The sequence below is a fragment of the Cebus imitator genome, unplaced genomic scaffold (genome assembly GCF_001604975.1).
Source record: "Cebus imitator isolate Cc_AM_T3 unplaced genomic scaffold, Cebus_imitator-1.0 Scaffold188, whole genome shotgun sequence".
Taxonomy (NCBI): Eukaryota; Metazoa; Chordata; class Mammalia; order Primates; family Cebidae; genus Cebus; species Cebus imitator.
In genome coordinates this window covers 3,641,414-3,653,380 of record NW_016107503.1, presented here as the reverse complement: position 1 = coordinate 3,653,380, position 11,967 = coordinate 3,641,414, and the positions used below count along the sequence as shown (strand labels likewise).

General features: G+C 37.8%; 1 pseudogene across 1 annotated transcript; it reads right to left on the bottom strand.

Annotated features, from left to right (window-relative positions):
- Positions 1–178: 178 nt before the first annotated feature.
- LOC108316391 lies at positions 179–655 on the bottom strand (annotated as a pseudogene). The gene has a single exon (XR_001830307.2). The product of XR_001830307.2 is annotated as a 60S ribosomal protein L30-like (transcript).
- Positions 656–11,967: the final 11,312 nt, after the last annotated feature.

The window sequence follows — 11,967 nt, the reverse complement described above, 5'->3', positions numbered from 1 at the left end:
ACCAGCTTTTTGCTTATTTTCAGTTCATTTATTTCTCTGTTTTATTTTCAGTTCATTTATTTCTGCTCTAATCTTTATTATTTATTTTCATGTTTTCTTTAGGTTTAATTTGCTCCTCTTTTTGTAGTTTCTTAACATAGAAGCATAGATGATTGACTTGAGATTTCCTTTTTTTTTTAAACAAGCTCTGCAAAATTTTATTAAAGAAAAATTTTGCATGGTTTACTTTTCACCAGTCTGTTCTGGCATGCTTCTAATGATGTCAGAATCACCTGGATCAATGACAGCCAGTGTGCAAATACTCTGTAGTATTTTCCACATGCTGTGCCCAGTTCAATATTATTGCCGCTATAGTGATGGACACCAGTTTTGGTTAACATTGCATAGTGCTCTATTTTGGATTTCCTCAAAGCTGGGCAGTTAGCGAGAATGACCAATTTCACTTTGCCTTGTCTGATCATCTTCAGGGTCTGCTTGTACCCCAGCATGTACTTTCCACTTTTCATAACAAGTTGGAGCCTAGAGTTGATCGACTCCAGCGACTTTTTCATCTTCTTTGCGGCCCCCATCTTCCTGCCTTAGGTGCGGGACGGCCCCCAACCAAGAGCAGACGCTAAGATGGCCGGGGAGCAGAAAGCTTGAGATTTCCTTTCTAATGAAATGCTATAGATTTCCCTTTGAGTGCGGTTGGCTCCATTGCACATATTTAATGTTGCATTCTCATTTTTGTTACTTACAAATGTTTTAATTTCTTGAATCATCCTTTTTGATCTGTGGCTTATTTAAAAGTGTGTTTAATTTCTAAGTGTTTGGAGATGCTTAAACGTGTTATTGATGTGTAGTTTAATTCCTTCATGGTTAAATAACATACTTTGTATGATTTCAATTCTTTTGAATCTACTCATGTTTGTTTTACAACAAAGGATATGGTCTATATTGATGTATATTTAATATGCACTTGAAAAGAGTATTATTATTTTGTTGTTGTTGGGTTGAATGACTTAACAGAGGTCAATTAGATGTAACTGGTTGATAGCCTTTTATGTTCTTTTATATCCTTGCTGATCATCTGTTTATAGGTTATATAGATTACTAAGAGAAAGGATTATTAAAGTATCCCACAATAATCATAAATCTATTTCTATCAGTCTATCCACTTCTTCTTCACATATTTTGAAGCTGTTTTAGTTGCATACACATTTAAAATTGTTTTCTTCTTGGTGATTTGACCCTTTTATCATTTTGTAATGTACCTCTTTATTCCTGAAATATCTCTATGCTCTAAAATCTACTTGATCTGATGTTATTGTAGCCAGTCCAGCTTTCTTTTGATAGTAAATATTGTTTCCACCTTTTCACTTTTAGCTTACATATGTAATTATATTTGAAGTAAATTACATGTAGATAGCATAAAATTGGGTAATTTTTAAATCAATTCAATCTCTTTTAATTTGTATGTTTAGACCATTTACATTTAATAACATTATTGCTATGTTTGAATTTATGTTTGGATTTAATTCACCATTTTATTATATGCTTGCTCCCACTTTTCATTACGCTACTTCTCTTTCTCTGCCTTCTTTTGGATCATTTGAACATATTTTAGTATTTCATGTTAGCTTATCTATTATGTTTTGACTATATTATTTTGAACAGTGTTTTTAATGGCTTCTTTAGACATTATAATACACACATCAAGCTTTTCAGTCAAGTTAGAAAACATATTTTTCTACATCAAAAATCAGGTGGCACCATACTAACCTCTTTACTCTCTGTCATTGTCTTATATGTTACATCAGCATACATTAAACCCTCCATAATCGCAATATTTTAAACAACAAACATATTTTAAAAACACAAGGCTGTTTCAAGTTTCTTTCCAGTATCACTCCCCTCCTGTTTGAAGAACTTCCTTTGCAAATTCTTTTAGAGAATGTTTGGTGCCAATAAATGTGATTGGCTTTGTTCTGAGAGTTTCACTTCACTTTTATTCCCAAAGCTTATTTTTACGGAATATTTTAAAGAAATTTTATAGTTATTTTTATAGAATTCTGAGTTGACAGCTACTTTTAACACTAAAAAAATCGTGGGTCACTTTATTCTGGCTTCAATGATTTCTGATGAGAAATCAACAATTGTTCGAATCATGTCTCACAGTCTCTGAGGCTCTGTTCAATTTTTTTTCTGATACTCAGATTAAATGATTTCTGTAGATCTACCTTCAAGATTTTCAGAATGGTAGGTAAGTGAGCATTGACTTCCATTTAAAGTTATCTGCTTGAGGGACATGGACGAAGCCGGAAACCATCATTCTCAGCAAACTGACACAAAAACAGAAAACCAAGCACTGCATGTTCTCACTCATAAGTGGGTGTTGAACAATGAGAACACATGGACATAGAGAGAGGAACATCACACACTGGGGCCTGCCATGGGGTGGAGGGGTTAAGGGAGGGATAGTAGGGGCTGGGGGGATTGGGAAGGGCTAACATTAGGAGAAATACCTAATGTAGATGATGGGGGGGTGGATGCAGCACACCACCATGGCGTGTGTATACCTGTGTAACAAACCTGCACATTCTGCACTTGTACCGTAGAACTTAAGGTATAACAACATAAAAAATAAAATAAAGTTACCTGTTTGATTAGCCCCTAAAAAGAGTCAGCCTGTTCTTTGAAGCTTTGAAGCCAGACATTGACGTCTCCTCTCTAATAATTAAATAATTGGATGGCATCTTCTTCCAATATAGGGCTGTTTCATCTCCACTGAGAATCTGTTAATGTAGCCACATTTATCAATGATCCTCACTAGATCTTCTGAATAACTTGCGGCAGCTTCTACATCAACATTTGCTGCTTTACCAGGTGCTGTTATGTTATGGAGATGGCTTCTTTCTGTAAATCTCATGAACCAACCTCTGCTGGCTTCCAACTTTTCTCTTCCAGCTTCCTCACCTCTCTCAGCCGTCACAGGATTGAGGAGTGTTAGGGTTTTGCTCTGGATTAGGCTTTGGCCTAATGAAATGTTGTGGCCTGTTGGATCTTCAGTCCAGACTATGAAAGCTTTTTCTGTATCAGCCATATAGTTTCACTTATCATTTATGCAGTCACTGTAGCAGCACTTTGAGTTTTTTCTTTGCATTCACAGCTTGGCTAATTGGCACAAGAGGCCTAACATTTGGCCTCTTTTGGCTTTTGACATGGCTTTCTCACTGTTAATCATTTCTAGCTTTTGACTTAAAGTGAGAGATATGCAAGTGTTTCTTTTAGTTGAACACTTAGATGCCATTGTAGGGTTATTAATTGGCCTAATTTCAAAATTATTGCATCTTAGGGAATAGGGAGGCCCAAAGAGAGGGAGAGAAATGGGGAAGGCCAGTGTGTGGAGCAGTCAGAACATGAACATTTATCAATTAAGTTTGCAGTTTCATATGGGTGAGATTCATGGCACTCCAAAATAATTACAACAGCCAAGACTGCTGATCACAAATCATCAAAACAAATATAATAATAATAATAACAAAGTTTTAAGTATTGTGGGAATTAGCAAAATGCGATACAGAGATAAAATGTGAACAAAAGGTGTTGGAAAAATGGTGCTGATAGACTTGCTTAACACAGGGTTGTCACAAACCTTGAATTTGTAAAAAACACAGTATCTGTGAAACAAAATAAAGTGAAGCTCAGGGGCTGCTGGCAAGATGGTTGAAAAGGAACAGCTCCAGTGCACAGCTCCCAGCGAGACTGACACAGAAGCGAAGTGATCTCCACATTTCCAGCTGAGGTACCTGGTTCATCTCATTTGGACTGGTTGGACAGCAGGTGCAGCCCAAGGAGGGTGAGCTGAAGCAGGCTGGGGCGTCACCTCACCTGGGAAGTGCAAGAGGCCAGAAAACTCCCTCTTTTAGCCAAGGAAATCCATTAAGGACTGTCCTCTGCACTCCGGCCCAGATACTGTGCTTTTCCCATGGACAACCCACAGACCAGGAGATTCCCTCTGGTGCCTACAACACCAAGGCCCTGTTTTTCCAGCACAAAACTGGGAGGCCATTTGGGAAGATATCGAGCTAGCCACAGCAGTTTTTTTTTCATACCCTGGTGGGGTCTGGAAGATCAGTGAGACAGAACCGCTCAGTCACCTGCAAAGGGGGCTGAAGCCAGGGAGCCAAGTGATCTGGCTTGGTGAGTCCCACCCATGAAGACCAGCAAGCTAAGATCCACTGGCTTGAAATTCTCCCAGCCAGCAAAGCAGCCTGAGCTTGAGCTGGGACATTCCAGCTCGGCGTGGGGAGGGGGGTCCCCCATTGCTGAGGCTCAAGCAGGCAGTTATATTACAGTGTAAACAAAATCACTGGGAAGTTCAAACTGGACGGAGCCCATGGCCGCTCAGCAAGGCCTCTGCAGGCAGAAAAAAGGCAGGAACCCATCAGGAACTTATAAACAAAGCACCCACCTTCTTGGGACAGAGCACCTGGGAAAAGGGGCTGTTGTGCGTACAGCTTTAGCAGACTTAAACGTCCCTGCCTGGAAGCTCTGAAAAAAGCAGCAGATCTCCCAGCACAGCACTCCAGCTTGGATAAGGGACATACTGCCTCCTCAAGTGGCTCCAGACCCCTGTGTATTCTGACTGGGAGACGTTTCCCAGTTGGGTCCAACAGACACCTTATACAGGAGAGCTCTGGCTGGCATGTGGCAGGCACCCTTCAGAAATGAAGCTACCAGAGGAAGGAACAGGCAGCAATATTTGCTGTTATGCAGCCCCTGCTGGTGATTCCCAGGCAAGCAGGGTCTGGAGTGGCCCTCCAGCAAACTCCAGCAGACCAGCAGCAAGGGGGCCTGACTTTTAGAAGGAAAACTAAGAAAAAAAAGAAATATTTTCAACATCAACAGAAAGGACGTCCACTCAAAGGCCCCATCCAAAAGTAAACGACTTCAAAGATGAAAGGTAGATAAATCCACAAATATGGAATAAATCAGTGCAAAAAGGTGAAAATTCCAAAAGCTAGAATGCCTCTTCTCCTCCAAGGGATCACAACTCCTCACCAGCAAGGGAAAAAAACTGGATGAAGAATGAGTTTGACGTTGACAGAAGAAGGCTTCAGAAGATGAGTAATAAACTTCTCCAAGGTAAAGGAGCATGTTCTAACCCAATGCAAGGAAGCTAAGAACCTTGAAAAAAGGTGAGATGAAATACTAACTAGAATAACCAAGATAGAGAAGAACATAAACGACTTGATGGAGCTGAAAAACACAGCATGAGAACTTTGTGAAGAAAACACAAGTTTTAATAGCTGAGTCGACCAAGCGGAAGAAAAGATATCAGAGATTCAAGATCAACACAATGAAATAAAGTGAGAAGACATGATTAGATAAAAAAGTGAAAAGAAATGAACAAAGCCTCTAAGAAATATGGTATTACTTGAAAAGACCAAATCTACGTTTGATTGCTGTACCTGAAAGTGACAGGGAGAATAAAACCAAGCTGGAAAACACTCTTTAGGATATCCAGGATAACTTCCCCAATCTACCAAGGTAGGACAACATTCAAATTCAGGAAATACAGAGACCACCACAAAGATGACCCCAAGACACATAATCGTCAGATTCAGCAGGGTTGAAATGAAGGAAAAAATGCTAAGAACAGCCAGAGAGAAAGGTTGGTTTACCCACAAATGGTAGCCCATCAGACTCACAGCGTTTTTCTCAGCAGAAACCATACAAGCCAGAAGAGAGTGGGGGCCAAAATTCAACATCCTTAAAGCAAATAATTTTCAACCTAGAATTTAATATCCAGCCAAACTAAGCTTCATAAGCAAAGGAGAAATAAAATCCTTTATGGACAAGCAACTGCTGAGAGATTTTGTCACCACCAGGCCTGCCCTACAAGAGTCCTGAAAGAAGCAATAAGCATGGAAAGGATCAACCGATATCAGCCACTGCAAAAATACACATCAAATTGTAAAGACCATCAATGCTATGAAGAATCTGCATCAACTAACAAGTAAAATAATCAGCTGGCATCATAATGACAAGATCAAATTTACACATAACAATATTAATCTTAAATGTAAACAGGCTAAATGCCCCAATTGAAAGATAGAAACTGGCAAATTGGATAAGGAGTCAAGACCCTTTGGTGTGCTGTATTCAGGAGACCCATTTCACGTGCAAAGACACACAAAAGCTCAAAATAAAGGTATGAAGGAATATTTACCAAGTAAATGGAAAAAAAAAAAAAAAAAAAAAAGCAGGGGTTGCAATCCTAGTCTCTGATAAAACATACTTTAAACCAACGAAGTTCAAAAGAGACAAAAGGGCATTAAATAATGGTAAGGGGATCAATGTAACAAGAAAAGCTAACTATCTTAAATAACTAGCTATCTTAAATAACTATACACCTAATACAGGAGCACCCAGATTCATAAAGCAAGTTCTTAGAGACCTACAAAGAGACACAGACTACCATACAATAAGACCGGGAAACTTTAACACCCCACTGCCAATATTATACAGATCAATGAGACAGAAAATTAACAAGGATATCCAGGACTTGAACTCAGATCTGGACCAAGCAGACCTAACAGACATCTATAGAACTCTCCACCACAAATCCACAGAATATACATTCTTCTCAGCACCACATCTCACTTATTCTAAAATTGACCACATAATTGGAAGTAAAACACTCCTCAGCAAATACAAAATAACAGAAATCATAACAAACAGTCACTCAGGCCACAGTGCAATCAAATTAGAATTCAGGATTAAGAAACTCATTCAAAACTGCACAACTACATGGAAACTGAAAAAACTTCTCCTGAATGACTACTGGATAAAAAATGAAATGAAGGAAGAAATAAAGATGTTCTTTGAAATCAGCGAGAACGAAGACACAATGTACCAGAATCTCTGGTACATTTAAAGAAGTGAGTAGAGGAAAATTTATAGCACTAAATGCCTACATGAGAAGGGAGGAAAGATCTAACATTGACACCCTCTCATGACAATTAAAAGAACTAGAGGAGCAAGATCAAACAAATTCAAAAGCTAGCAGAAGACAAGAAATAAATAAGAACAAAGCAGAACTGAAGGAGATAGAGACATAAAAAACCCTCCAAAATATCAATGAATCCGGGAACTGGTTTTTTGGAAAGATCAACAAAATAGATTGCTAGCCAGACTAATAAAAAATGAAAAGAGAGAAGAATCAAATAGATGCAATAAAAAATGATACAATGAATATCACCACTGATCCCATGAAATACCAACTACCATCCGAGAATACTGTAAACATCTATATGCAAATACACTGGAAAATCTAGAAGAAATGGATAAATTCCTGGACACTTACACCTTCCCAAGACCAAACCAGGAATAAGTTGAATCCTTGAATAGACCAACAAAAAGGTCTGAAATTCAGGGAGCAATCAATAGCCTACAAGCCAAAAAAAGTCTAGGACCAGACAGGTTCACAGCCGAATTCTACCAGAGGTACAAAGAGGAGCTGGTACCATTCCTTCTGAAACTATTCCAAACAATACAAAAAGAGGGAATCCTTCCTAACTCATTTCATGAGACCAACATCATCCTGGTACCAAAACCTGGCAGAGACACAATTAAAAAAGAAAATTTCAGGCCAATATTCCTGATGAACATTATTGCAAAAATCCTCAATAACATACTGGCAACCCAAATACGACAGCACATTAAGAAGCTTATCTATCATGATTAAGACAGCTTCATCCCTGGGAAGCAAGTCTGGTTCAACATACACAAGTAAATAAACGTAATCCATCACATAAACAGAACCAAAGACATAAACCACGTGATTATCGCAATAGCTGCAGAGAAGGCCTTTGACAAAATTCAACAGCCCTTTATGCTAAAAACTTTCAATAAACTAGATATTGATGAAATGTATCTCAAAATAATAAGAGCTATGTATGACAAACCCACAGCCAACATCATACTGAATGGGCAAAAACCAGAAGCGTTCCCTTTGAAAGCCGGCACAAGACAAAGATGCCCTCTCTCACCACTCCTATTCAATATAGTATTGGAAGTTCTGGCCAAGGCAATCTGGCAAGAAAAAGAAATAGAGGATATTCAATTAGGAAAAGAGGAAGTCAAATTGTCTCTATTTGCAGACGACATGATTGTATATTTAGAAGACCCCATTGTCTCAGCCCAAAATCTCCTTAAGCTGATAAGCAACTTCAGCAAAGTCTCAGGATACAAAATCAATGTGCAGAAATCACAAGCATTCCTATACACCAACAACAGACAAACAGAGAGCCGAATCATGAGTGAACTCCCATTATAATTGCTACAAAGAGAATAAAATATCTGGGAATATAACTAACAAGGGATATGAGGAAATCTTCAGGGAGAACTACAAACCACTGCTCAAGGAAATGAGAGAGGACACAAACAGATGGAAAAACATTCCATGCTCATGATTAGGAAGAATCAATATCGTGAAAATGTCATACTGCCCAAAGTAATTTACAGATTCAATGTTATCCCCACCAAACCAAAGCCAAGATAATCCTAATGAAAAAAAAAAAAAAAAGCAAAGCTGGAGGCATCACACAGAGATATAGACCAATGGAACAGAACAGAGGCCTCACAAACAATGCCAAACATCTACAATCATCTGATTTTTGACAAACCTGGCAAAAACAAGCAATGGGGAAAGGATTCCTTCTTTAATAAATGGTGTTGGGAAAACTGGCTAGCCATATGCAGAAAGCTAAAATGGATCTCTTCCTTACACTTTATACAAAAATTAACTAAAGATGAATTAAAGATTTAAACATAAGACCTAAAGCCATAAAAACCCTAGAAGAAAACCTAGGCAATACTATTCAGGACATAGGCATGGGCAAGGACTTCATGACTAAAACACCAAAAGCAGTGGCAACAAAAGCCAAAATAGACAAATGGGGTCTAATTAATCTAAAGAGCTTCTCCACAGCAAAATAAACTATCATTAGAGTGAACTGGAAACCTATAGAATGGGAGAAAATTTTTGCAATCTACCCATCTGACACAGGGTTAAAATATCCAGAATCTACAAAGATCTTTAAATTTATATATAAAAAAAAATCCCATGAAAAAGTGGGCAAAATATATGAACAGACACTTCTCAAAAGCAGACATTTACGCGGCTTACAAACATGAAGAAGTGCTCATCATCACTGGTCATTAGAGAAATGCAAATCAATACCACATTGAGATACTGTCTCACACCAGTTAGAATGGTGATCATTAAAAAATCTGGAGATAACAGATGCTGGAGAGGATGTGAAGAAATAGGAATGCTTTTACACTGTTGGTGGGAAGGTAAATTAGTTCAAATATTGTGGAAGACAGTGTGGTAGTTCCTCAAGGGTCTAGAAATAGAAATACCATTTGACTCAGCAATTCCATTACTGGGTATATGCCCAAAGGATTATAAGTATTCTACTATACAGACACATATGTTTATTAGAGCAGTGTTTACAATAGCAAAGACTTGGAACCAACCCAAATGCCCATCCATGATAGACTGGATAAGGGAAATGTGGCACACATACACCCTGGAATACTATGCAGCCATAGAAAGGATGAGTTCATGTCCTTTGCAGGGACATGGATGAAGCTGGAAACCATCATTCTCAGCAAACTAACACAAGAACAGAAAGCCAAACACCACACATTCTCTCTCATAAGTGGGAGCTGAACAATGAGAACACATGGACACAGGGAAGGAAACATCATATATTGGGCCCTGTCAGGGGGTGGGGGGCCAGGGGTGAGATAGCATTAGGAGAAGTACCTAATGTAGACGGCAGGGTGATGGATGCAGTGAACCATCATAGCACGTGTATAACTGTGTAACAAACCTGTATGTTCTGCACATGTACCCCAGAACCTAAAGTATAATAAAACAAAGTGAAGCTCAAGTAAATAAGGTATGCACTATTAGGGAGGTGCACTGCTGTTTTTTCTTATTGCAGTTCATTAGCATTCTACCTTAGCACATGGCTATACATTAATAGTAATTTAGCTCCTTTAAAAAACAATTTAAAGTAGGGCTAAAGAAAAAAAAATACATCATGATTTAACTGAATATAAAAGTCTCCTTAGAGTAAGATGCTCTTAGTATTATCACTTTTCTTTCTGTCATGAAATAATCTTCTGATGCAGGTATTTTTCTCAGTTTCTGGGAGCTCGAATATATGAAGAGTGAAGACAGAAATTTAAATAAATATAAAACTGATATCATTAAGTTAGATACAGAGTACTATACAATCGTTAAGACAAATTTAGCCCTTCTTTGAGGTGCCAGTAATTCGAATGTTATATCAAAAGGAAATATAATTTTAGGCTCAATATATAGAGTTGCTGCTTGTATACTCATTCTACTTTAGGGAAAGCCTTATTCATATACAGACTAAGAAGCTGCTCACTTAGTACGATTTGGTTGGTACTGATATCAATGGAGGCTTCCATCTCAGAATTTTCCTCAACTCTTTTAAGAAACAGTCTTAGTGTATTTGTTCCCATTCCTCACACAGACAGTTGAATATTTGTTATATTTAAAGACCTTATTAAAAGAAAAATATTGCCTTTTCTTTATATAGACACATACTTCCTTTTAATCAGCAAACGTATCATGATTATTTTTCCAAAGTCCTGTGTTATATATTTTTTAGAAGACAAATTTTGACATTAACAAGATACCATCTTAAAATCTTTTCCTTTGTTCTTAAAAAAATCTTATCCTGCTATGCATAAATAAAATGAAATTATTCACAGTATGAGGGTTTTACGATGTGAAAAGCAATAAGTGATATTTTATGAAACCATAAACTCACAGAATTGGGGAGCGTACTTAAGAAAATAATTACCCAGCATCTAAAAATGCACTAAAAACACTATCAAATGTCTATAAAGTTCCCATAAATGGCAAGAAGACCTGATATATCATATCTAAGAAGTACAAAAAACAACATAATTTTTAAAAACCCCTAAAACTTGGTAAGAATAGTATACTTGCAAGATATAACTATAAATCTGCCTAAGAAAGTCCCCAGGAAGAGTTAGTGATCACCAAAGTGTGAGCTTCCTATGACCTTAGGAAGGCGCATGCATCCTGATACACACACACCCACCCCACCCATAGAACCTAAGAGTGCAAATGCGAAACTGGCTTTAACTCCAGCAGTAATGATTACATTTAATTGGAGGAAACAGAAATCAATTTTAGAACTATAACATTATGATACTTCATAAAGTATTTGGAAGAATTTATAAATGTTTCCAAGATATTGTAAGAGACGGACCAAATTCTGAGCCTAGTCCTTAATGGACCCTTATGTTATTCCTTTAGGCAAACCACAAAAGTTCAGAACATTGAGGCATGACTATGAAATGTTTGTAATGAAGTAAACATTCTTAGCGACAGTTACTTGTTATATAACTGAAAAATACAAATATCTACAAATTGAATTATTAATGTTTCTACTGCAGGGAAGTATAATTTTTCCCCGATCTGTTCATGGATTAACAGAAAAAAATGCATACAAATTTATTTTGTGCAGTCATGTTCACAGGAGTCACACAAAATATAAAATCTCAAAGAAATGGCCAGGTGACGTTTTTATACCATCCTGAGGTTACAGAAAGAATAGGGGCCTGAAGCTTCTCCCAAAACAGTTGATGGTGGCAACACAGGTTATGGGAGCAGGGAAGAGGAGGCCTGGCTAGCAAAGGTGGTCTGGTTGTACAGATGAAACCTCACAGGTAGCAGAATCTCAGTTAAAGGTGTCAGACTTTCAGTTATTCTTTCCTTGATCCAGACACAGGAGGGCTTCAGAGAAAGCTTGGCTGCATCAATGCATATTTTCTCTACAGAAGAAAATCTTTCCCACAAAAGACAGCTTTGAAGGGTTACTTGTTTGCAGCCCCTCTGCATATCTT